Genomic DNA, 25,563 nt, shown 5'->3' with positions numbered 1-25,563 from the left:
TCGAGGGTGCGCCACGGGTTGGCGGTGTTAGTGCTGGTCCAGTGAACTGAAGCTGGGGGATAGCTCGCGCGAGGCTGGAACGGAGGCGCAGGCGCCTTGCGATTTGGCATGGCTGCAGCCGCGGCGTAGGTGAGAGGAGCAGCCACAAGATTAGGCTCGCGAGCGGCTGGTAAGGCCTCGGCGACCTCTCCTTGAATGACGCCACGTAGAGACGATGGTAAAGTTGTGGTAGGTTCTGGTGTGAAAGGCACCAAGGAAAGCTGTCGTGCAACTTCTTCGCGGACAAATGCTTTTATTTCGGCTATTAGTGACGCTTGGTCATGACCACTGATCACACTAGACAGCGATGCCAAATCGTGCGCTGGAGGACGTCTTGTCAGAGCTCGCTGCTTCCGCAATTCACCGTAGCTTTGGCAGAGGCTAATTACGTCGTTAACAGTGGTCGGGCTTTTCGCCAAGAGCATTTGAAAAGCGTCGTCGTCAATCACTTTGAGGATGTGCTTACATTTTTCAGCTTCCGTCATTGCGGCGTTCACGCGTCTGCACAAATCGACGACGTCTTCTATGTAACTTGTGAAGGTTTCACCCGTTTCTTGTGCGCGTGTGCGTAAACGTTGCTCGGCACGAAGTTTTCGGACGGCAGGTCGATCGAAGACTGCTACAATCGACGTTTTAAATTGCGGCCACGTTCAGACGTCTGCCTTGTGGTTTCTAAGCCAAAGGCTGGCTACACCCGCGAGGTAGAACGACACGCGTGTCAACTTGTCCGCGTCCGTCCATCTGTTTAAAGTGCTCACCCGTTCGAAAGGCGAGAGCCAATCTTCAACGTCGTTGTCATCTGTTCCACTGAAGAGTGGAGGCTCCCGCTGAGGAACACTGCCTGGACAGGTGGCCGGAAGAGATGGAAGCATCTGCTGATCGGCGTCCGGCATAGCAGAAGGTAGCCGTCGAGAACGGAGTTCCAGGATGGTAGCGGGAAGGTGTAAGGGACGGTACCCGACACGGCTCCACCAATTATAAAAGAGATTTATTAAGCAGAAAGGTTGATGCTTGGAAGGCTTGGAAGGCAATGCACCAGCCGCAATTTCCGTGCCCAAGCCGCTGCTGCACGCTCGATGCTGCTGCCTCTGCGCGGGAGTACTTTCTCTTCTTTACAATAGCCTCTTTTCAGGAGCTAGAGATAGTGCCAGAAAACCAGATAGCATTGTACAAACAAAGTAACGTTTTTCGTGTTTCGATTGGTAGGTTTTTTAACATTTCATACACCACACGGTCAGAACCTGGGGCAGAAGTACTGCAGGAGTTTAGAGATGTTCGGAGCTCAGCTAGACTGAAAGCTTGGTTATATGCCTCGTATCTAGTGCATTTCTGTTCGAGTTTCTACTTTTCTATTCTTGTTCTATATTTTTGGAAAGTGTCAGTATAGAGGGACGAGCTGGACACCTGTTCGAAGTGTGCACCGAGGAAGTTTGCCTGATCTTCCAAGGTATCACCCTGAGCATTTACGAGTGGAAGTGTGTGTACTTGTTTTCCTGCTATCTTACCGACCATGTTCCAGAATTTAGCCTCCTGTGTGTATGAATTGATCCCTGACAAAAACTTTTGCCAGCTTTCTCTTTTCGCCTGCCGACGCGTTCTCCTGCCTTGAGACTTTATTTTCTTGAAGTTGTCAAGATTTTCGGCTGTCGGTGAGTTTCGAAGCAACCTCCAAGCTCTGTTTTGCTGTTTGCGCGCGTTTCGGCATTCAGAGTTCCACCATGGCACACGCCTTTTTCCAGGGTGTCCATTTGTTTGTGGAATGCATTTTGTTGCAGCATCAATCAAAAACGCTGTGAAGTAGTTGACAGCAACATCAATGTACAAAGTACATATGTCACTCCAACCTAGACTAGCGATGGTATAAAACTGTTCCCAGTCGGCTCTGTTTATGAGCCATTTGGGAACACGTGGTGGAGCACCTCCGCGGTGGTCTAGTGGCTAAGGTACTCGGCTGCTGACCCGCAGGTCGCGGGTTCAAATCCCGGCTGCGGCGGCTGCATTTCCGATGGAGGCGGAAATGTTGTAGGCCCGTGTGCTCAGATTTGGGTGCACGTTAAAGAACCCCAGGTGGTCGAAATTTCCGGAGCCCTCCGCTACGGCGTCTCTCATAATCATATGGTGGTTTTGGGACGTTAAACCCCACAAATCAATCAATCAGAACACGTAGTGGACACTCAGTTGCTGTAGTTGTGCTCAAAACTACGGGGAAGTGGTCACTTCCGTACAGATTACTGACGACTTTCCACTGGCCGTCGGCTCGGTATGCGCAGGCCGAAGGAGTGGCGAGGGCTGGTGTGGCGGTGCCCCGATGCGCCGCAAAAGCGTATGTAGGTTTATAGATTGGTGCGACTCTTTGCTGTGCTTCCTTAAATGAAATGTTCTCCTTCACCTTCAATGTAATTATTTCTTTTTCTTTTTTTCCCAGTATGTGCAGGAGCGTAAATACGCGGCATGGTTTCCTTCGCAGTTTACACAGTGTGGCGGTTGTTTGCAGTTCTCAGACACGTGGCCTAGGACTCCACATTGTGCACAAGTCTGGCGACCACGACAGGTTTTAGAGCCATGGCCATACCTCTGGCATTGGAAGCAACGACGAGGGTTTGGAATGTACGGCCTGATAGATGTCTTCGTGTACCCTGTTTGAATAGATTCTGGTAGTTTACTGGATGCAAACGTGAGTATTAAGTGTTTCATCGGTGTTTCGTTATTATCTCTTCTGATTATAATTCTCTGTACATTAGTGACATTTTGGCTCTTCCACCCCTCCAAAAGTTCAGTTTCGGTCAGGTCAACTAAGTCTCCATCAGATACCACTCCGCGAGTTATGTTCATAGATCTGTGTGGTGTTATGGTGATCGGAACGTCACCAAACGTTGAGAGGCTGTCTAGCTTTAAAAATTGTTCTTTGTCCCGAATTTCGAGGAGGAGGTCTCCGCTAGTCATTTTGGTTACTTTGTATCCAGCCTCGAGAGTTTCAGTAAGACACCTGGCAACTACGAATGGTGATATGGTCCTGGCTTGCTTTCCAGTTTTCTCGCAGTGAATGACGTGGAAGTGGGGAAATGTTTCTTTTGGCTGGTTGAAAAAATTTATGTCAACGGTGCGCACCCGATTTAAGCTGGTACGATCAGACAGTAGGGGGAATGCTCCATGCATGCCTGTCTTATTTTTGTTCAGCAGTGTTGGTGGCCACCCACCACGGAGCCCAACGAGGGGACGCTAGAAGTTTGTGGATGCTGAAACCTGCAGACGCCCGCCGTACAACGCCACTATAACCCAATGCGCCTAGGCCAAGGTAGGCTATTTGCACAGGGTTAACCCTAGCCGCCACAAAGTTTGGAAGTAAACGAAAGAGACTAGAGGACAGGACAGATAAAAAGTGTGAGATAAGGACGAAGATGTAGGGAGAGAGAGATAGGAAAAGGGGACTGCCGATTTCCTTTGGGTGGGTCAGCCCAGTGGTGCCATCTACGTGAAGACGGGGCCAAAGGGGTGTGTTGCCTCTGCCGGGGGGCCTTAAAGGTCCAATCACCCAGCGTCGGCTCAACCCCCAGGATCCCCTTTTTTCCGGACTTGGCAAAGCCACGCACGGCTAGGCGTGGAAGGGAGTCAAAACCGTTAGCTCGGGTCCGTGGTGTCGCTACAGGCAAAGGTTAAGAGCTCGCCTCCTCTCATCCTCGTTTCGTGCCGCTTAAAAAAAACCGTTTTCTCTGCTCGTAATGAACCGATTGAAAACATTTTTGTCGCAAAATGTTCCATGTCGGACACCCAACAACTTCCACGGACTAACTGAAATTTGGTATGGGGCCTGGTGAGTGGCCCGATTTCAGCTCGATTCCAACACATAACGATATTTATATTTATCTTATTTTATTTATTGAATACTGCAGACCAAGAACTGGTCTAAACAGGACAGGTACAAGAGGCAGGATATAAATACAAAAACACATGTGATAACTTAAGAATATATCCCGAGATATAGAATCAAAACTCGTACTAACAAAACACATAAAGGTTAACAAGGCAAAATATTGCACAAAATACCAACAAAACACAAATTCACAGTACCTATTTTAGCTCTAAACAAACAAAATTTGAGTGGGATTAATCAGGCAGTTCCACTCTGACACATTACGCAGAAAAAAAAGAAAATTTAAATGCGTTGGTTTTGGCAAACTACGGGGTTAAAGAATGGGCGTGATGACGAGTATGCCTAGTGGACAGAGGAGATACATATGCACTCGGGTCAAGGGTTAACGTGTGATTAATTAGCAGATAAAGAAAGTAAGACGGTTTCTTTTTCGTAGTACTGAAAGTGTTTCATGTTGTTAACATTCATGAGTTCAGTTGGCGAGTCCGTATGTTTGAACTTAGAATAAGCGACCCTAACAGCCTTTCTTTGTACCGCTTCGAGTTTCTTAGTGTTAGATTTAGTAAAAGGGTCCCATTCAAAACAAGAGTATCCTAGTTTTGGTCTTATGTATGTAAAATAACTAAGTAGTTTTTCGATAGAAGGAGAATTTTTAAGTTTATGTTTTCAAAAACACAGCTTACGGAACGCAGAAGAACATATGTTGTCTATGTGAGTGTTCCATGACAGGTCATTAGCTATTGTCACGCCTAGATATTTGTAGTGTTTTACCTGTTGTAGTGAGGATGAGCCGAGGTTATAAGTAAAATGATAGCTTGTTTTGGAACGAGTCATGCAAACATAAACATTTTTCTGTGCGTTCAGTGCCATACCATTGTTATTACACCAGACTACTATCTCATTAAGACATATGTTCAAGTTCTCTTGATCATAAAAACAAGTTTTTTCATGAAAGAGCACACACTCATCCACGAATATTCTTATTTGAGTTCCTGTCAGTACTGTTTTTACAATGTCGTGCACATAAGTTAAAAATAACAGCGGCCCCAGAACACTATACCTACGGCACGCCTGATGTAACAAGAAAAGAGCTAGAATTGCTACCATCTATTGAAACAAACTGTTAACGCTCTGATAGTTTTGTTGTACCCAGGTAATGAATATCTCGGGTAGATTAATTTCCTTAAGTTTTGTAATTAGTTTGTGATGAACAACTTTGCCGAATGCCTTGCTAACATCAAGAATTATGACGTCCATTTGACCATTTTTATCCATGGTTTCTGCAAATGAATGAACCCCTGAGACTAACTGAGTTACCGTTGAATAACTATTTTTAAAACCATGCTGAAACTTAGTCAGCACCGAGTTTTGCTCGAGAAATTCCACAATGCGCTTAGATACTACATGTTCGAGCATTTTACAAATTGGTGAAGTTAATGAGATGGGACGATAATTTTCTACAAGTGAATGATCATCTTATAGACGGGAACAACATGAGCCCTCTTCCAATCACTGGGTAATTTTGCACTTAACAGTGAACACCGAAAGAGCACAACGACGAAAGTAGTAATACTTTTGGCATAATGGCGAAGAAAAGCATTTGGAATATTGTCTGGACCACAGGGTGATTTAGTATTCAACTTCAAAATCATTTCGAGAACACCCGATTAAGATATCAAGTCCACTTCATTAGACTGAAATACTGTTTGCTGAGGCGTATGAAGACTCGCATCAGAAAACATGTTATGGAAAAATTTGTTAAAATGTTTCACAATAAGCTTCAAATCTGTAATTATTTTTATATTGACTAATATATGTGAAAACTGTTTCTTACTATCACTCGGGAAGTTCCAGAACTTCGTAAGATCGTTTTAAAAAAGTTTGGCAGTGTTGTTTTAAAATTAAAATCCTTTGAACTACGCAAAGCACTCGCCGAATTCGTTTCAAGTTCCTGAATAATAGCTGATTGGGGATTACTCTTTTTAAGCCATCTTAATTTGCGTTTTAGATGAAAGATTCTATGCGTAATCCATGGGGCACTTCTTGCAATCTTTTTAGATTTGGTTGGTACAAATGATCTTATGCAGTGATGGCACATCTTAGTAAATTTGTTCCATATAGCTCATCAACATCGCCCTCATTTTCAATAAACTAATTGTAACAACTTTCCGTGTACTGCACAATAGACGCATAATCAGATCTTGCATAATCGTTGAAGGTTCGCTCAGTTGTGCGTTTGTGACTGGCTGAGTTGAATAAAGGAATAGTAACACTTACAATATGATGATCAGACAGGCCACTTTCAATTAAAACAGTATATTTATTCAAATCGCGACTTAGGAACGCTAAGTCTTATATTGCTCTACACGAACCTTCATCTCGAGTAGGCTGTCCAACCACTTGAACTAGGTCGTGAGTAAGCACGTTGTCAAAAATTATGTAGCCATTTTTGTTCGACTTGCAGCTTGCCCGAAGGAGTTCTCAATCAACATTTGGTAAGTTGAAATCTCCGATAAGAAAAACTTTTTTATGCTGGAATTGGGCCATATGCTCTTGCAATTTCAGCAAATACTCAGGAGCGGCGTGTGATGTTTTGTAACACGCGTGTAGCACAAAGCATTGATCCCAACATTTTATTTTGATACACAAACACTCGAGATCAGTGAAATCCGCTAAAACAATCGCTTGTATAGAAGGCTTTACAAGGACAGCAACACCTCCCCCCTTAGTTGACTGGTCCTTATGAAAGACACTGTAACTCAGTGGAAAAACTACATCATCGCCTATTTCATTTCGTAAGCGCGTTTCGGTGAGTACAGCAATGTGCGGGTTGTATTCGAGTAGTGTGGTCTCAATAGAATCTTTTTGTTCCCAGTGCTTCGTGCGTTTATGTTTAGGATTCAGAAGTTTTTTTGTTCTTCAATGTAGTAGGATTTTGGGTAGTCTGAGCTACTCTGAGCATTCATATATCTAGTCAATTGACTACATATATGAATGCGTTTAACGGATGTGGAAGGGCCCTCATTATCTACCTTCAATCTCAATTCTTGCTTTGCTTCTGCGTGTATAGCCTCTGGTATTCGGGCGGTTCATGTCCACGTGGTCGTTTTTTTGCAATGAAATTTTATCATTCGAATCATGATTCCAGACGTAAGGCACGTTGTGTATGTACAATTTATCGAATGCTAGTAAAACCTTCTTTCTTTGTCATGGTTCGGTTTCGCACTAGCCCACAATTTTCTTCGAATGTCACGAACTCTTTGAGAAAAATCTTCCTTGATAGAATAAGCCGTACCATTCAGTTTAAAGCTATTTCTTAGTATTTCATATTTACTTCTTGAATTTAACAGTTTAAGAATGACTGGCCTTGTCAAGTTTTGTCGCCGTTTGCCTAGTCTTTGTATACGCTCAATTTTTATGTACAATTTATCGAGTGCTAGTAAAACATGCTAGTAAAACCTTGTCTCTTTGTCACGGTTCAGTTTCGCACTAGCCCAAAATTTCCTTCGAATGTCACGTACTTTTTGAGAAAAATCTCCCTTGATAGAATAAGCCGTACCGTTCAGTTTAAAGCCATTTCTTAGTATTTCTTATTTACTTCTTGAATTTAACAGTTAAAAATGACTGGCCTTGCCGAGTCTTGTCGCCGCTTGCCTAGTCTGTCTACCCTCAATTTTTGTGTTCTGAAGCTCAAGAATGTCCTGAAAGATGCCTTTATTTACCGCAGTTTTAAATATGGCACCAGCTTCATCTTCTTTTTATGGAAGTCCATAAACGATCAAGTTGGAGCCTCTGCTATAATTTTCCATGTCGTCTATTTTAGATTCGAGAACTTTAATAGTATTTTGCATGTAGTTAATTTTCTCTTGAAATAATGCGACCCTTTGTTAGAGAGCGGATATCAATTCTAGTTTCCTTTCAATATCTGGAAGACGAGAACCCTTTATTTCTTTTATGTCTGATGCAAATTCTTTAACATGTTTAGCGATTTGCGCAGTGCCTGGGCTCGGATTTTCTTCTACGTCACCTCCAAGCTACAGCAATTTCCTGGCTGAGTAATTGGCAACATTTAACATATCACACAGCCGAGGGCACGGCAGCATCAAAAGAAAACGATTAGAAAGAAAGCATTTACCATAATGCCTTCTTACCTGCGCAATGAAGACAAGCGGGTTTTGAGTGATCTGCATGTTTTCGATGCCGCCGTGCCCTGTGACCTTGAAGTAAGCTGGTAGCACTTTTATAGCCGGCCAGCACGGTGTCGCCGCCTGTGGTGGTGCTGCGTAGCGTTCTACGTGCAGTGACCTAGAGCGATGATGTGGTCGTTCCCACGGCGTCCAGTTAAGATCGTGGAGCACGTACCGACTCTGTCCATCCAGGGGAAGCATACTAGTAGCAGCCACGAGTGGTTCCGAGCACCATGACACTGAATCGTGCAAAAGGCTGAGGATCTGCGCAATGAAGACAAGCGGGTTTTGAGTGATCCGCATGTTTTCGATGCCGCCGTGCACAATATGTACGTGTATGCAGATGACATTTCCTTCTTTGCGAGAAATAGTGATCAGCAATTACTTTATCGGACATTACAAAAATATTCGTTTCCATAATGAACAAACAAATATCAGAACTCACCCCTTGTTCTGGCAATCAATGAATGGAATTCTTTACCTAGTAGCCTAGTGGACCAAACAGACACCTCTCCTTTCAAACCGCACTCCTCGCTTTTCTAGCTATTCAAAATACCCTGTAACTTGTCTTCATCATGCTCATCTTTTCTAGGCTGTAAATTTGTGTTCCTGCCTTCCAAATACCAGATTTTTTGTCACTTTCACATTTTTTTTTATATATGTTTCACGCTGTACTTTGCAATTGTGTACTTTTGCTGCCTTTATGATATAGTAATGTCACTTTTGTTGTGTTGATTCTTTCTTTTTACAATATTGTACGTTGTGTCGGCTTTCAACCCATTCACCCCCTATGTAATGCCCATTTGGGCCCTTAGGGTACCTAAATAAATAAATAAATAAATAAATAAATAAATAAATAAATAAATAAATAAATAAATAAAATTACCTAAACATGATAGAGGAATGGCTTGAAAAGATTCAAATGTCTTTAAACGTGAACAAAAGCGCGCTTCTCGCGTTCTCGTTCAAGGATCCTGACACCACCTCCCTGATGTATGGCACAGAGCTGATTCCCCAGGTGGATTCGTTAGGCATCCTATATAAAAGATTCTTAAATTGGAGAAGTCACATTGACCAAATTGGGTCCAAGGCAACACGAGCCACGAGGTGGTTACACAAGCTCAGCAATAGAAAAATGGGGTAGCGAAAAAATACATTGGTAATCATCCATAAAATGTACATGCGGCCTACTGTGGAATTCGGCTGTGGGTTATTTTCTGGCAGTGCGACTTATAAAATGAGACCGCTAAGGCTGTTAGAAAGGGAAGCTTTACGATTGTGCCTTAGACTGCCCAAGTTTGTTGCTAACAATGTGTTTTACAAGGGAGCGTGACTCCCTTCATCGTTAAATAGATTCAAAATGCTTGCTGTCCAAACATTTTTAAATCTATACACTTCGCCCCATAGAGAATTGTTTTAAGCTTTTATTAAAAAGCCAAGCTGATTTTTTTAAACACGGTGGTCGCGATCACACTCCACACAGATCATGTTCGTTCAAACACTGCAAGAACCACTGAACGTCAAAGTCAAACATATTTCCTCGACTTTGATTTAGAAATTCAAATAGAACTTGACAATACCCTTCTAACACGAAGAAAATGCTATTCCAATATTTAAATGATCAACTACAAGATAACTTGGCATCGTGAACATGAACAACATAATTGCGACTGATGCAATCGTATCAAATGAAAAGGCTGGGGAAGGTATTTTCTTGCGTTCTCTTCACTGATTCTTTTCGGTTAGGATTGCAGATTACAGACCAATATTAATAGCAGAATTATTTGCTATTGTTCTGGCATTGTGGAAACTTTCTCAGAATCAGAAGCAGTCGTAATTCTCAGAATCAGAAGCAGTCGTAATCACGGATTCTTTTTCAGTATGTGCTGGAATGTCTTCAGAAGCCGATTCAACACTTATGCATATGTTTCGACAGCTCGTACTGTCAAACTTGCGAAATTTTCACTTATTATGGGTACCAAGCCATCATGACATATATCTCAATGAGATGGCGAATGCACTAGCCACAGTATCTCTTAGCGGTCCCCTTATTCCGATGTGGCCTGACACGGCTTATGCGAAAACAATAGGATTAAAAAATATTCGTTTGCATAATGAAATCAACTCTTCCTCATTGGATAAATTTGAAGATTTCACACATTCAAGATGCTGCTGGAATATACAGTAGTGCACAATACGGCAATCAAAAGTTACTTATACCGAATTGTGTTGTACAATTTCACAATTAAATTATTATTTACGAAGAGTTGGTCTAAAGGCGTTGCCGTTATGTCAGGTTTGCGAAGAAATGGAAACGATGGATCACTTTTTTAAATTCTGTTGCCGATATTCTTATCAGAAGAAAAGATACCTGGAAGCTCTACTTGAAAAATTAGGATTAGAACTAAATGTGGGACTCTGTCTCAAATCCCATCTGATAGCCTGCATCCTTGCTCAGATATAGTCCTTTTTTATTATTGGCTTTATATATATATATATATATATATATATATATATATATATATATATATATATATATATATATATATATATATATATATATATATATATATATATATATATATATTGTGGGCATTTGTTACTTGCATTGTCCTCATCCCTGCATGATCGCAATCACCATCATCCGCTTGTCTCTTTGTCCTCATTGCCACTCTGGTTCATCATCATCGCCATCGTCTGTGTACTGGCTCTGCCCGTTCGTTTTGCGAGGTCTTTCCTCAATTAAACGCTGTCGCAACCCAGACTACCAAGACTTCATACGTGGTGGAGGTGGATTTTCGGTCCTCTTACCTCCCGCAGCCCGCTCTACCCGCTGGAGCTTCGTTCAGGCCGCCGATTGCGCCCACTGTCAGGCAGCATGTCCCAGACCGAGCCTACCGGCGCTCATGTCATCAACCATGCACCGACGCAAGCTGCCCCTCCTATTTACATACACGGACATCAGCGGGAACCCCCGCTCTTCGCTGGTCGTCGTGGAGAAGACGTAGAAGACTGGCTCGACGACTACGACCACGTAAGTGTCGCTAATCGGTGGGACGAGGCCGCCAAACTGCGTTACGTCCCATTTTATCTGACCGGAGTCGCAAAGACATGGTATTTTAACCACGTCATTGACTTACCCGACTGGGCTACCTTCCAGCAGCAGCTGCGACACGTTTTTGGCACCCCGGACATTCGATCCGCCGTCGCGAAGAGGACACTTAATACTCGCCGACAACATCCCGGTGAATCGTACACATCATACATCGAGGATGTCCTCGCACTGTGCCGGCGTGTCAATCAATCCATGCCGGAATCGGACAAAGTGCGCCACGTATTGAAAGGCATTGGGCCTGTTGCCTTTAATGCACTCGCTGTGCAAAACCCAGCTACCATCGCTGATGTCGTGACGACATGCCAGCGCCTTGATGCGCTGGACTCCGTTCGCCTCCAACCAGACATTGGCGACCACCACTCCACGTCAGATGGCCACCTGCGCGACCTCATCCGGGACATTATACGCGAAGAATTGCGGTCCATGGGCTTCACACCTCCTACACCACGACCTACACAGCCTTCGGGAATGCCCTTACGTGACATCATCAGGGAGGAACTTACATCCCTGACTGGCTCTGCGCCCGTACAGCCACATGCTTTACGCCCCACACCCACGTACCCTGAAGTTGCTGCCGTGCCTCCCAGCGACGCCCACGCGACATTGCCGCGTCCATCCTACGCGTCAGTTGCTGCCGCTCCCCCGGTCAACTATCATTCCGTACCCCCTGACCCTCCGGCCCACCTGACCGCGCTATCTACAGGTGCCCCAAATGTCTTCTATTCCCCACCGTGGCGCTCGTCTCGCCCTGTTTGCTACTACTGTGGCTATCGCGGCCACATATCTCGTTTCTGCCGAAAGCGCCAGCAAGATGAGCGTCGGAACGACGTGCGTGAACGGGATTTGTACGCCGGGGCGTCTTATCAAGGTCGGCGTTATTCGTCTCCCCCGCACCGTTCTCCATCTCCTCCTGCATCGACTGCACCACGAAACAGCCGAAACACGAGACGCCGCTCGCCTTCGCCCTTCCGCCGTTCCACTTCTCCACTTCGGCCCGCCTCATTCACCTCTGAAATTCATTCGGAAAACTAAGTGATGCAGTTTGTGGAGGAAAAACTGCATTCGGAATCAGAACTGAAATTCCTCCATCGGGCCCGTGTAACATGGTTTCTGTGGAAGTGGAAGGAGTGCGAGTCGATGCTTTGGTGGACACAGGTGCGACATTGTCTGTGATACGTGCTGATTTGTGTGAACGTTTAAGGAAAGTAATGACGCCTTACGATGGCCCCACATTAGTTGCTGCCCAGGGGAACGTCATTCGCCCTTCCGCGTTTTCTACTGTGCGTCTTTTCATCGACGGCATCCGCCATCATGTCCAGTTTGCTGTCCTGTCCCGCTGCTCTCACCAACTAATTTTAGGGTGGGATTTTCTATCATCTGCTTCTGCGGCGATTTGTTGTGGACAACGCGTCGTTCACCTCGCTGACACGGACTACATGCTTGACGACGACAATCAGAAGCCACTTCGTCTGGTCGCTGCGAAAGACATCGAACTGCCGCCACTACAAGAGCAAATTGTCAGCATTACGTCCAACGACATCTATCACGGGGATGTATTGGTCTCACCGTCACCACTTTGCGTTCGCAAAGGTATAGTTCTTCCGTCCGGTGTCGTTCGTTTTTGCAATGGCTCGGCACTTGTCACCGCTGTCAACTCTACACCGGAGAAGATCTTACTGCCACAGGGCACTACTGTGGCCCATGTTGCTGACTTTGAGCCTGTATTTGTCACGCCACTTCAGACCATCGCATCCAAAGAGCCTTGCCTCGGTGAGCATGTTTCTTCCTCCGCCTTTACCACCACTATCTGCAGCGAATTGACATATTCACAAAGGCAGCAGCTGCTCGCATTGTTACAGAAACATGCAAATTCTTTCGACATTTGCTCGTCTAAGCTGGGCCGCACTAATACTACAGCACATCGAATTCAAACTGTTGGGACATCTATCGTACACCGCCGACCCTACCGCGTGTCTCTGACTGAAAGAAAAATTATAGAAGAAAACGTTGCGGACATGCTTAAACGGGAAGTCATCCGTCCTTCATCTAGCCCTTTGTCGTCTCCCATTGTTTTGGTCCGCAAAAAGGATGGCTCTGTGCGTTTTTGCGTGGACTACCGGGCGCTCAATAAGATCACACGCAAGGACGTGTACCCTATGCCACGCATTGACGACGCCCTTGATTCCCTACAAGGCGCGGAATTCTTTTCAAGCATCGACTTGCGTTCTGGGTACTGGCAGATTCCCATGCATGAAGACGATAAGCATAAAACGGCGTTTGCAACCCCCGACGGGCTATATGAATTCAACGTGATGCCTTTCGGGCTCTGCAACGCACCCGCGACTTTTGAGCGCATGATAGATACCGTGCTGCGCGGTCTGAAATGGAAAAGTTGCCTGTGCTACCTGGACGACATTATTATCTTTTCGTCAACGTTTCCTGAGCACCTAGAACGACTGGATCAAGTTCTGACGTGCCTTGCCGGCGCCGGGCTTCAAATAAACACTAAGAAATGCTCTTTCGCTAGCAAATCTATCAAGGTCTTAGGACATGTCGTTAACAAAGATGGCATCCGGCCCGACCCTGACAAGATTTCTGCAGTCCTTCACTTTCCGCGTCCCGAAAAACCAAAGGAGCTTCGCAGTTTCCTTGGCCTCGCCTCCTATTTTCGCCGGTTTATCCAGAACCTCGCTTCTATTGCTGCTCCATTACACCAACTACTCGCTTCGAACGTCCCCTTTCTGTGGTCTCAAGGATGTGAAACGGCATTCGAGCTGTTGAAGCGGTCACTCACGTCTGAACCTCTGCTCTGCCACTTTGACGAAGCCGCACCGACTATCCTTCATACCGACGCTAGCGGCCTTGGTATAGGAGCCGTTCTTCTACAACGTGACAAGTCTTCCCTAGAGAAAGTTGTTGCATATGCCAGTCGCGTACTCACCCCTGCTGAAAAGAACTACACTATAACTGAGCAAGAGTGTCTGGCTGTGGTTTGGTCGGTCCAGAAGTTCCGTCCCTATCTCCACGGCCGTCACTTCACAATCGTTACGGACCATCATGCCTTATGCTGGCTTTCTACACTGAAAAACTTGTCCGGACGCTTGGGTCGGTGGATACTACGCTTGCAGGAGTACGACTTTGACATAACTTACAAGTCAGGCAGAAAACATCGAGACGCCGATGCTTTATCTCGTTGCCCGCTTCCAACTACCCATATCAGCGTTGGTGAGAACTCAAACGCCACATCTACCAAAGTTCATACACTCGCATCAATAACGCAACCCTTTTCGGACGACCAGGCAACATTTATCTCCCACCAGCGGTCCGATTCATACTGCAGACGCATGATGGACCACCTTTCGGGAGTTTCTCATCCACCAAACGCGCGACTCCGTCGTCAACTCCTGCACTTTAAGCTGGACAATGGGGTTCTCTACCGCCACGTCTACCACCCTGACGGTCAGCGTTGGGTTCCTGTACTGCCACGCTCTCTTCGACTTCAGGTGCTCGAAGCCTTCCACGACGACTTGACTGCTGGTCATCTTGGTTTTAAAAAAACTCTTGACCGCATTCGATGTCGTTATTACTGGCCTGTCCTTTCTTCTAGTGTAGCGCGGTACGTCGGTTCCTGCTACCCATGCCAGCGTCGTAAACTCCCCACGTCTGCACCTGCTGGACCTCTACAGCCACTTCCGTGCCCGTCAATGCCTTTCGAGGTTGTAGGTGTTGACCTTTACGGGCCTCTCCCCGTCACATCTGCTGGCAAACGATGGATAGTGACCGCCGTGGACCACCTGACACGATACGCTGAGACTTCCTCTGTTATTACAGGCTCAGCTGTGGAAGTTGCAGACTTTATTCTTCACGCAATAATACTGCGTCATGGGGCTCCTCGTGTACTGCTTAGTGATCGCGGCAAAGTGTTCCTGTCACAAATGGTAAATGAAGTACTCCGCGCTTCTGGAACTACTCACAAGACAGCTTCAAGCTACCACCCTCAGACAAATGGTCTCACAGAAAGATTTCACCGAACCCTTGCAGACATGATAGCCGTTTACGTCCAACCCGACCACAAAAACTGGGATACTCTTTTACCATTCCTGACATTCGCTTACAACACCGCCGTTCAGCGAACAACTTGCTACTCACCGTTTTACCTCGTGTACGGACGCACCCCGACTACCTTTCTCGACATCTCCTTCTTTAGCAGCCATGGGAATTCGTGTCAGTCTTCTAGCGAAGAATACATTTCCCGCCTGGCTCAGTCTCGCCATCAGGCTCGCATCAATACTGAAGCGAGACAGCACGAGCGAAAGATCACCTATGACGAATCCGACCGCGTTGTGTCTTTCCAACCTGGTGACGAGGTGCTGCTTTTGACACCTATTCGCACTCCTGGTCTCTGTGACAAATTCCAACCACGCTTCATCGGCCCATACATTGTTTTAGAACAGACTTCTCCAGTTAATTATCGTGTGACACCACTCGTCGCCCCAACAGACCGCCGCTACCGCAGCACAGAGATTGTCCACGTTTGTCGCATGAAACCTTTCACGCGACGTTCCCTTTCACTCCCGTCACTTTGACTTACGGCGGCCAGGATGTCCGCTTCCAAGTGGGGGGAATTAGTGTGGGCATTTGTTACTTGCATTGTCCTCATCCCTGCATGATCGCAATCACCATCATCCGCTTGTCTCTTTGTCCTCATTGCCACTCTGGTTCATCATCATCGTCATCGTCTGTGTACTGGCTCTGCCCGTTCGTTTGGCGAGGTCTTTCCTCAATTAAACGCTGTCGCAAACCAGACTACCAAGACTTCATAATATATATATATATATATATATATATATATATATATATATATATATATATATATACGGAGAGAGAGAGAGAGAGACAGTGGAACTCGTAGAGACGCTCTCAGTGAAGGCCGCTAAGATTGTCGTCTTCACTCGCCTGCGCTGCACCTCTCGAGCAAATCCGCGTTCTTCGTTGACGTCGTCATCTCGCCGCTAAATGCAGCTATGCATGTGGCATTACCCTCCCGCTAGAGTGAGGGTCGTCCCGATGCTGAACAGGTAGAGATGCGGCCAGTGGGTGTTTACATCACTGAGAGTGGTAAAGTTTCATGCGGACCACGTACAATGTCTCAGGCAGAAGCTGGTGGCATTTCCAACAGGAGGAGGCGTCGGGCACGACTTCGTACGTCACGTCGCTAAGACGGTGCAAAACCTTGTAGGATCCGAAGTATCGGCGTAGGAGTTTCTCTGAGAGGCCTCGTCGTCGTACAGGAAACCAAACCAAGACTCTATCTCCTGGTTGATAAATGACAAATTGATGGCGAAGGTTGTACCGTTGGGCGTCAAGTTGCTGCTGGTTCATTATTCTGACGCGGGAAAGCTGCCTTGCTTCCTCGGCGTGCTCAGTGAAGTCAGCGGCATCTGTCTCTGAATCATTGCAATTGTAAGGCAGCATGGTGTCAAGCATTGTAGTAACTTCTCTTCCATGAATTAGTGCAAACGGCGTCATTTTTGTTGTTTCCTGGCGCGCCGTATAGTACGCGAATGTCATACTCATATATATATATATATATATATATATATATATATATATATATATATATATATATATATATATATATATATATATATATATATATATATATATATATATATATATATATATATATATATATATATATATATATATATATATATATATATATATATATATATATACCCATTCAGAATACGTTTCAACAATCACAGATCACACGCTAAAACCCTACCAAACCTTCCATTATCAAAACATGTGAACATGCCCGGCCACTCATTTAGTAGGTTCAAAGTCACGATACTAGAATCAGGATTCCGCACCAGCCATGACCGTGAATCATATTGCCACGTTCCATTTCACAAGTTTTTGTTATCGTTCCGAAACACCACACGATTCTCGGCGCAAACCACGCCTGCAGGTTTCGAGAAGGTTCCGGACTGAAGTAGATCGATTCGATAAGGTCACGCCCACTCTGCGAACGGTACGGATTGTTCTGGAACCTACGCCACCGCCAGCGATAACGCTAGAACATTCGACGGCAAGGGTATAAATGCCGACGCGCATCGCCGCTTGTCAGTTGTTGATCGAAGGCCGACGCTCCGTTCGCCGCTATCAGTCTGAGACTGCTATCTGTGCGAGACTGCTGCTGTAATTGGACTTTCTGTTTACCGGGCACAGGTTCGCCCAAATAAACAGTTAAATCCCAACAAGAAGTCTCCTGTCTTCGGCCACGTCACGACCCCGTGACATTTGGTGGAGGTGCTGCTTCGTTCATGTACCGGACGCCCCCGTCAAGCCGTGAACCCAGCCCACGTCGCGGAGAAGACACCGACGCCAACCAGGAGCAGCGAACAAGCCGCCGACAGCAAGGGCTACCACCGGAGTACGGGCTTCTACACGACAAGCCGCGGAAGACCAAGGCCATGACTGCGACTGCAGCGACAATGACAACCGCAGCGTCCCAGCCCACGATTGTCATGCATCAACCCAGGGAACCACCAATTTTCCATGGGTCATCATTCGAAGACCCGGAGTCCTGGCTAGAGACATACGACCGTGTGGCCGCCCTCAACCACTGGGACCATGACGAAAAGCTGCGTCGTGTGTTCTTCTATTTAGAAGACACCGCAAGGACCTGGCTCGAAAATCGGGAGTCCACGCTCCGAACGTGGGATGCTTTCTGCGGCGCATTCCTGCAAACGTTCGCGAGCGTCGCTCGAAAAGAGAGGGCCGCTGCTTTATTAGAGACCCGGGTTCAGCTACCAAATGAAAATGTCGCCATTTTCACAGAAGAAATGACCCGACTATTCCGTCACGCTGACCCAGACATGCCTGAGGAGAAAAAAGTTCGTTTCCTCATGCGAGGGGTCAAACAGGAGCTCTTCGCGGGGCTGATAAGAAACCCACCGAAAACCGTCCAAGAATTTGTAGCCGAAGCGACCACTATTGAAAAGACCCTGGACATGCGCACCAGGCAGTATAATCGTCGCCTGACTGCAGACTGCGCTGCTGCTCAAGCCAGTAACTCCGGAGACCTGCATGAAACCATCCGAGCGATCGTGCGGGAAGAGCTGCGCAAGCTGTTGCCTTCGGCGCAGCCTCAAGTGGATTCGATCGCCGACATTGTGCGAGAAGAAGTTCGGCAATCGCTTCAAATTCCCCACGCACCGCTGCCCGAGCCGGAAGCTATGAGCTACGCCGCTGCACTGCGCCACAACGCTCCTCCCCGTCCACGCCAAAACGCCGCCCCATCGCACTTCCGTCGACAGACGCCACCGCCGCCACCACCCCCACCGACGTCATACCGTTCGCCAGCGGCCCAGCGCAGTGCATCGAGGAAGACTGACGTCTGGCGCACCCCTGACCATCGCCCGCTCTGCTACCACTGCGGCGAGGCCGGACACACATACCGCCGTGGCCAGTACCGACAGATGGGATTGCGTGGCTTCGCCGTCAATGCACCGCGCCCACAGCCAGGAGAACGACCACGTGACATCGCCGACTACCTGACAGGAACTCGGTGGACACCACGAAGCCCTTCCCGTTCGCCGTCGCCCAGCCGCCGCACGTCACCGCACCACCGACAGTACTCTGGCCCAACGCGGGGCCGGTCTCCTAGCCCGTATCCGGGAAACTAAGGGCAGCAACCGGTGGAGGTGCGGTTGCTGTGCGACGAACTACCGAAGATCCTCCGACGACGACGACGCCGCGACGGAGCTTTCCGAACACAACGCCAACCAGGCAAAGCCCTGACGGCGAAAGCTCACTTACCGAAGGTGGCCTGACGACGCAACATGGAAGCAGCGGAACAAGCCGACGCAGCCGTGACCCGACGCCACGCCCTAACTGTAATGCGAGACGGCGAATTAGTGACCTCGACGTTCTTATCGACGGCCGCAGTGTGACCGCTCTCGTCGATACTGGAGCCGACTATTCTGTCATCAGTGGGTCGTTCGCCGCGAAGTTAAAGAAAGTTAGGACAGCTTGGAAAGGCCCTGAAATCCGCACAGCCGGAGGTCATCTCGTAACGCCTGCAGGAATCTGCACAGCGAGAGTCACCATTAACGGCCGTATTTATCCTACAGACTTCGTAGTCCTACAGCGTTGCTCGAGAGATGTCATCCTTGGCATGGACTTCTTATGCCTCCATGGTGCTGTCATCAACCTAAAAACAAAGTCGATAACGTTATCCACAAAAGAAGCACTACCGCCGCGCACGCCGTCTGGACACCATGCCTTGAATGTGCTGGAAGAAAAAGTCACCATTCCGCCTCGCTCAAGCGTCATTATTTCAGTCGGCGCTCCTGAATCACCTGACTTCGAAGGCGTCGTTGAAGGCAGTCAGCATCTGTTGGTCACCCGAAATATTTGCGTCGCAAGAGGAATTGCAGAGTTGCGGGTAGGCAAAGCAACGGTTATGCTCACAAATTTCAGCAATGAGTACAAACATGTGAATAAAGGAACAACGGTCGCATACATCGAAGAAATTGTCGAAGCCACCAGTGCTTTCGCCCTCGCCGATTCTGCGGAACCTGCTCAGAGGAACCAAGCCCCTCCCATAGCTTTCGACGTCAATCCCAGACTTCCGAACGATAAGCAAGAAAAGCTGAACGCCCTGCTCCTGCAATACGAAGATTGCTTTTCGTCGTCATCGAAAATTCGGCAGACCCCAATCACGAAACATCGCATCATAACCGAAGAAAATGCCAGACCACTCCGTCAGAGTCCATACAGGGTTTCGACGCGAGAACGTGAGGCCATAAAGAGACAAGTTGATCAAATGCTGCGGGATGACATTATCCAGCCGTCCAAGAGCCCATGGGCATCCCCCGTGGTGTTAGTGAAGAAAAAGGATGGGACCCTACGTTTCTGCGTCGATTATCGCCGCCTGAACAAAATCACAAGAAATGACGTGTATCCTCTCCCACGAATAGACGACGCACTTGATCGGCTCCATAACGCCAAGTACTTTTCGTCAATGGACCTCAAGACTGGCTATTGGCAAATCGAAGTCGACGAAAGAGACCGAGAGAAGACGGCGTTTATAACACCGGACGGCCTCTTCGAGTTTAAAGTGATGCCCTTCGGCCTTTGCTCAGCGCCTGCAACTTTTCAACGCGTTATGGATACAGTACTGGCAGGATTGAAGTGGCAGACTTGCCTTGTGTACTTGGACGACGTCGTCGTGTTTTCCTCGAGTTTCGACGAGCATCTTCGGCGCCTTGAAGCTGTACTTCAAGCCATCAAGACTTCCGGACTCACACTGAAGCCAGAAAAGTGCAGATTTGCGTACGAAGAGCTCTTGTTTCTGGGGCACGTTATCAGAAAGTCTGGAGTTCGTCCTGATCCACGGAAAACAGCCGCCATCGCCGAATTCCCGCCGCCCACTGACAAGAAAGCCGTGCGCCAATTTCTGGGCCTGTGCGCCTATTATAGGCGGTTCGTGAAAAACTTCGCCCGCATCGCCGATCCTCTCACTAACCTTACCAAGGCCGACGTGGAGTTCAAGTGGGAAACGCCACAGGAACACGCTTTCCAGGAGCTTAAACATCGCCTCCAGACGCCTCCGTTACTTGCCCATTTCGATGAATTCGCCGAGACAGAAATACATACTGACGCAAGCAGCGTAGGTCTTGGCGCCGTTCTTGTGCAGAGGGCTCACGGACTTGAAAGGGTTATTAGTTACGCCAGCCGATCGCTATCCAAAGCAGAAGCAAATTATTCCACAACAGAAAAGGAGTGCCTCGCCATCATCTGGGCTACGTCGAAATTTCGCCCATACCTCTACGGCAGGCCCTTCAAAGTTGTGAGCGACCACCACGCCTTGTGTTGGCTAGCCACTTTGAAGGACCCTTCAGGTCGCCTCGCACGATGGAGCCTGAGACTTCAAGAATATGACATTACTGTCATTTACAAGTCTGGCAAAAAACACTCCGACGCCGACTGTCTCTCTCGTGCGCCTGTCGACCAACCGCTACCCGACGACCCGGATGACGACTACTTCTTGGGAACGATAACTACCGACGACTTCGCTGAACGACAGCGGGCCGACCCGGAACTTAAGGCCCTAATAGAATACCTCGAAGGCAGGACCGCCGAAGTCCCGAAGGTATTCAAGCGCGCACTTGCGTCGTTTTTTCTACGAAACGGTCTTCTACAAAAGAAAAACTTTTCACCGCTTCGGGCTAAGTATCTCCTTGTGGTGCCTTCAGCTCTGCGACCAGAACTCCTGCAGGCCCTGCACGACGATCCGACGGCAGGGCACCTCGGTGTTTCTCGCACGCTCGCGAGGATACAAGAAAGGTACTACTGGCCGCGTCTTACCACCGACGTCACTCGTTATGTGAGGACATGCCGGGACTGTCAGCGACGCAAGACACCACCGACAAGGCCAGCGGGACTTCTGCAGCCAATTGATCCACCTTGCCGACCTTTCCAGCAGATTGGTATGGACCTACTGGGGCCGTTCCCGACGTCGGCTTTCGGAAACAAGTGGATCGTGGTAGCTACCGACTACCTCACCCGCTACGCCGAGACAAAAGCCCTGCCAAAAGGCAGTGCATCCGAGGTAGCTAAGTTCTTCGTCGAAAATATCGTCCTACGTCACGGCGTCCCGGAGGTCCTTATCACCGACAGAGGAACGGCATTCACTGCCGACTTAACTCAAGCGATCTTGGCATACAGCCAAACAAACCACCGCCGGACGACAGCGTACCACCCACAGACCAACGGCCTCACCGAGCGGCTTAACAAGACGATCGCCGACATGCTGTCAATGTACGTCGATGTCGAACACAAGACGTGGGACACCATTCTTCCGTATGTGACCTTCGCATACAACACGGCGGTGCAGGAGACGACGCAGATATCTCCATACAAACTGGTCTACGGAAGAAGCCCGGCAACGACGCTCGATGCCATGTTACCCAACGTCACCGACGAAGAAAACCTCGATGTGAGCGAGTACCTTCAACGCGCCGAGGAAGCCCGACAACTTGCGCGTCTTCGTATCAAGAATCAACAGACGACCGACAGCCACCGTTACAACCTTCGACGACGCTTCGTGGAATACCAGCCCGGTGAACGTGTTTGGGTGTGGACGCCGATACGCCGACGTGGACTAAGTGAAAAGCTTCTGCGACGGTACTTCGGACCGTACAAGGTGGTTCGACGTCTCGGCCCACTTGATTACGAGGTTGTCCCCGACGGCATCACGAACTCTCAACGACGCCGATCGCGACCTGAAGTCGTCCATGTCGCGCGCCTCAAGCCGTTTCATGCACGTTAACAAACTGAAACAGTGTTTTTTTGTATTATTGTTGTATTGTAATTTATTCATTGTACTTTCTTGAATTATTATTGTACCTTCATCTTTAGTTAAAGCATCGGGACGATGCCTTTTTTCAGAGGGGGGCAATGCCACGTTCCATTTCACAAGTTTTTGTTATCGTTCCGAAACACCACACGATTCTCGGCGCAAACCACGCCTGCAGGTTTCGAGAAGGTTCCGGACTGAAGTAGATCGATTCGATAAGGTCACGCCCACTCTGCGAACGGTACGAATTGTTCTGGAACCTACGCCACCGCCAGCGATAACGCTAGAACTTTCGACGGCAAGGGTATAAATGCCGACGCGCTTCGCCGCTTGTCAGTTGTTGATCGAAGGCCGACGCTCCGTTCGCCGCTATCAGTCTGATACTGCTATCTGTGCGAGACTGCTGCTGTAATTGGACTTTCTGTTTACCGGGCACAGGTTCGCCCAAATAAACAGTTAAATCCCAACAAGAAGTCTCCTGTCTTCGGCCACGTCACGACCCCGTGACAATATCTCATTCATAAATTTAACACTGTTTCTGCTGGAATCAACGAAAACAAAGGAAAACTGACCTATCTTTCACTATATTAAGCGCAATGTTGCACTGCTTTCACATTGTACCGCCTAAATCACGCCTTCTATGTCTGCCCTTTTTCTTTTTTTTAAATTTGTCTTCAATCATTTCACAGTGGCTTCCATTCTACCTTCACATATCTCTAAGACTGTTCTTATACTGCCATGCAATGTCATCAAACCACTGCGCTTCTACATCTCTTAACTACGTATAAGCATGAAATCACGTCACAGTACATGCAAGGGAATCTTCAGCCGTGTCTTTAGTATGTGTGAGCCCTTCTGGTTTTCCCATTTTTGTCTTTCTTGTTTTTCTTTTTCTGAAGCACATGAGATTTTATGGTGCGCATTGTGCGATTTTATGGTGCACATATATATATATATATATATATATATATATATATATATATATATATATATATATATATATATATATATATATAGTCCAGTAGATCCTCCGTGAGCGGTCACACGTGCTTTATTGTTTCGGCCTAGAGTCTGGCCTTCATCAGCTCACGGAGGATCTACTGGACTATATACAACGCTACGGCCACTCAACCACCATGCCTGCTTATATATATATATATATATATATATATATATATATAGATATATATATATATATATATATATATATATAGTCAAGTATATTCTCCGTGAGCGGTCACATCGTGGTTTATTTCGAGGTTTCGGCCTAGAGTCTGGCCTTCATCGGGATTGAGGGTACAGTTTGTTAGTGCTCAGCTTTATACAATCTTGAATCATAGTGTGAGAGAGAGAAAGAGGGAAAAAGCTAAAAAACCAACCACCATGCCTGCCTATATATATATATATATATATATATATAGACGTTGCGAGGAAGGAAGCGCACTGGCTCCGTAGTAACAACGGAAGCAAAAAGGCACGACTAACGAGGAAACACTTTTATTATTCACATACGTTTCGGCTGGTGGGCCAGCCTTCGTCAGTGTGTATATAGCCTTCGTCAGTGTATATATATATATATATATATATATATATATATATATATATATATATATATATATCAGTTTAAAGTTACTTTGTATTTGATGATTGATATGTGGGGTTTAACGACCCAAAACCACTATATGATTATGAGAGATGCCGTAGTGGAGGGCTCCGGAAATTTAGACTACCTGGGGTTCTTTAACGTGCACCCAAATCTGAGCACACGGGCCTACAACATTTCCGCCTCCATCAGAAATGCAGCCACCGCAGCCGGGATCCGAACCCGCGAACTGCGGGTCAGCAGCCGAGTACCTTAGCCACTAGACCACCGCGGCGGTGCAAGTTACCTTGTATTTGTAAAGCCGTAAGCCTCCATAGTGGGAACCTCCAGACGGGTCCTAACACTATCTAAAGAACTGAAGCGGGCATCACACTGACTGCCAAACTTTGAATGGGTGTGTCTACCACCTCCGAAGCTAAACAAGGCCGCGTTGAGTCCAGTAAAGTGCCCGGTTCTGATTACAGCATCTGTGAGCCGGGCCTCTCTGGGACGTTATGAGGCCAGGGAGACCAGGATGCTGAGTGCTGGAGGCATATGCGCGGTACCAGGACAACATCGAGAGATGCACCATGAGGAGAGCCGTGCGTCTAGGCCAGCATGAAAGTCATGGAGGCGAATGGCGTCGCCGTCCTGCGCGTTGAACTTGGCCACGTTTCTATCAAAGGTGCCCGGAATAAGACCAGCACCGTTGCATTCTTCCGCAGCGTTCACCAACAGTAGCAGACCAACAGAAACAACGCGTCAAACGCTAAGTCCCGCCCCGTTTTGCAGCCGTGCTGTGATGAATCATGGTGACCTGGAGCAGCGCCCAGAAGAGGCACCTCCCGCTGGGTCGGCTGCTTGCTTCCGCGTGGGCACGCAGTCAATGCTGGCACCGACGCCTCCATTCTGGGAAACGCTCTTCAGCCGTATACTTCGCTCTACCTATCAAGCATTCCACTAACAAAGCTTAATGAACCTACCCAAAGTTAATGAACCTACCCGTGTACAAGGTTTCTCTAGCAATATTTTTCACCTGCTATTTGTGAATCGTCATTTTTCGGAATGCGTCGTTTCAGTTGATGAAAGTCTGTTCAATCACAAGCTTGTAAATGTTTCCTTGCCCATACTTACGCCTGTTGTCTCTAAACGTACAAAAAACATTGCTCCAAAAACTTTGCTAAAGCCGATAGTGCAAAAATAATAGATTACATAAAAACGTGCCTTGGTGACTTCACTGATACTGACAACGACGTATTCACGCTCTGGACAATGTTCCTCAAAATATGTCGCCACTGCATAACTATATTTGTGCCTAACAAAACAAAGATGGTCAATAAACAAACGTCGTGAATGACGCGTAACATATTGCAACTGAAGCGCAAACTAAAAAGAAGC

The sequence above is a fragment of the Rhipicephalus microplus genome, chromosome X (genome assembly GCF_043290135.1).
Source record: "Rhipicephalus microplus isolate Deutch F79 chromosome X, USDA_Rmic, whole genome shotgun sequence".
Taxonomy (NCBI): Eukaryota; Metazoa; Arthropoda; class Arachnida; order Ixodida; family Ixodidae; genus Rhipicephalus; species Rhipicephalus microplus.
Note: the sequence above shows the minus strand (reverse complement) of the source record.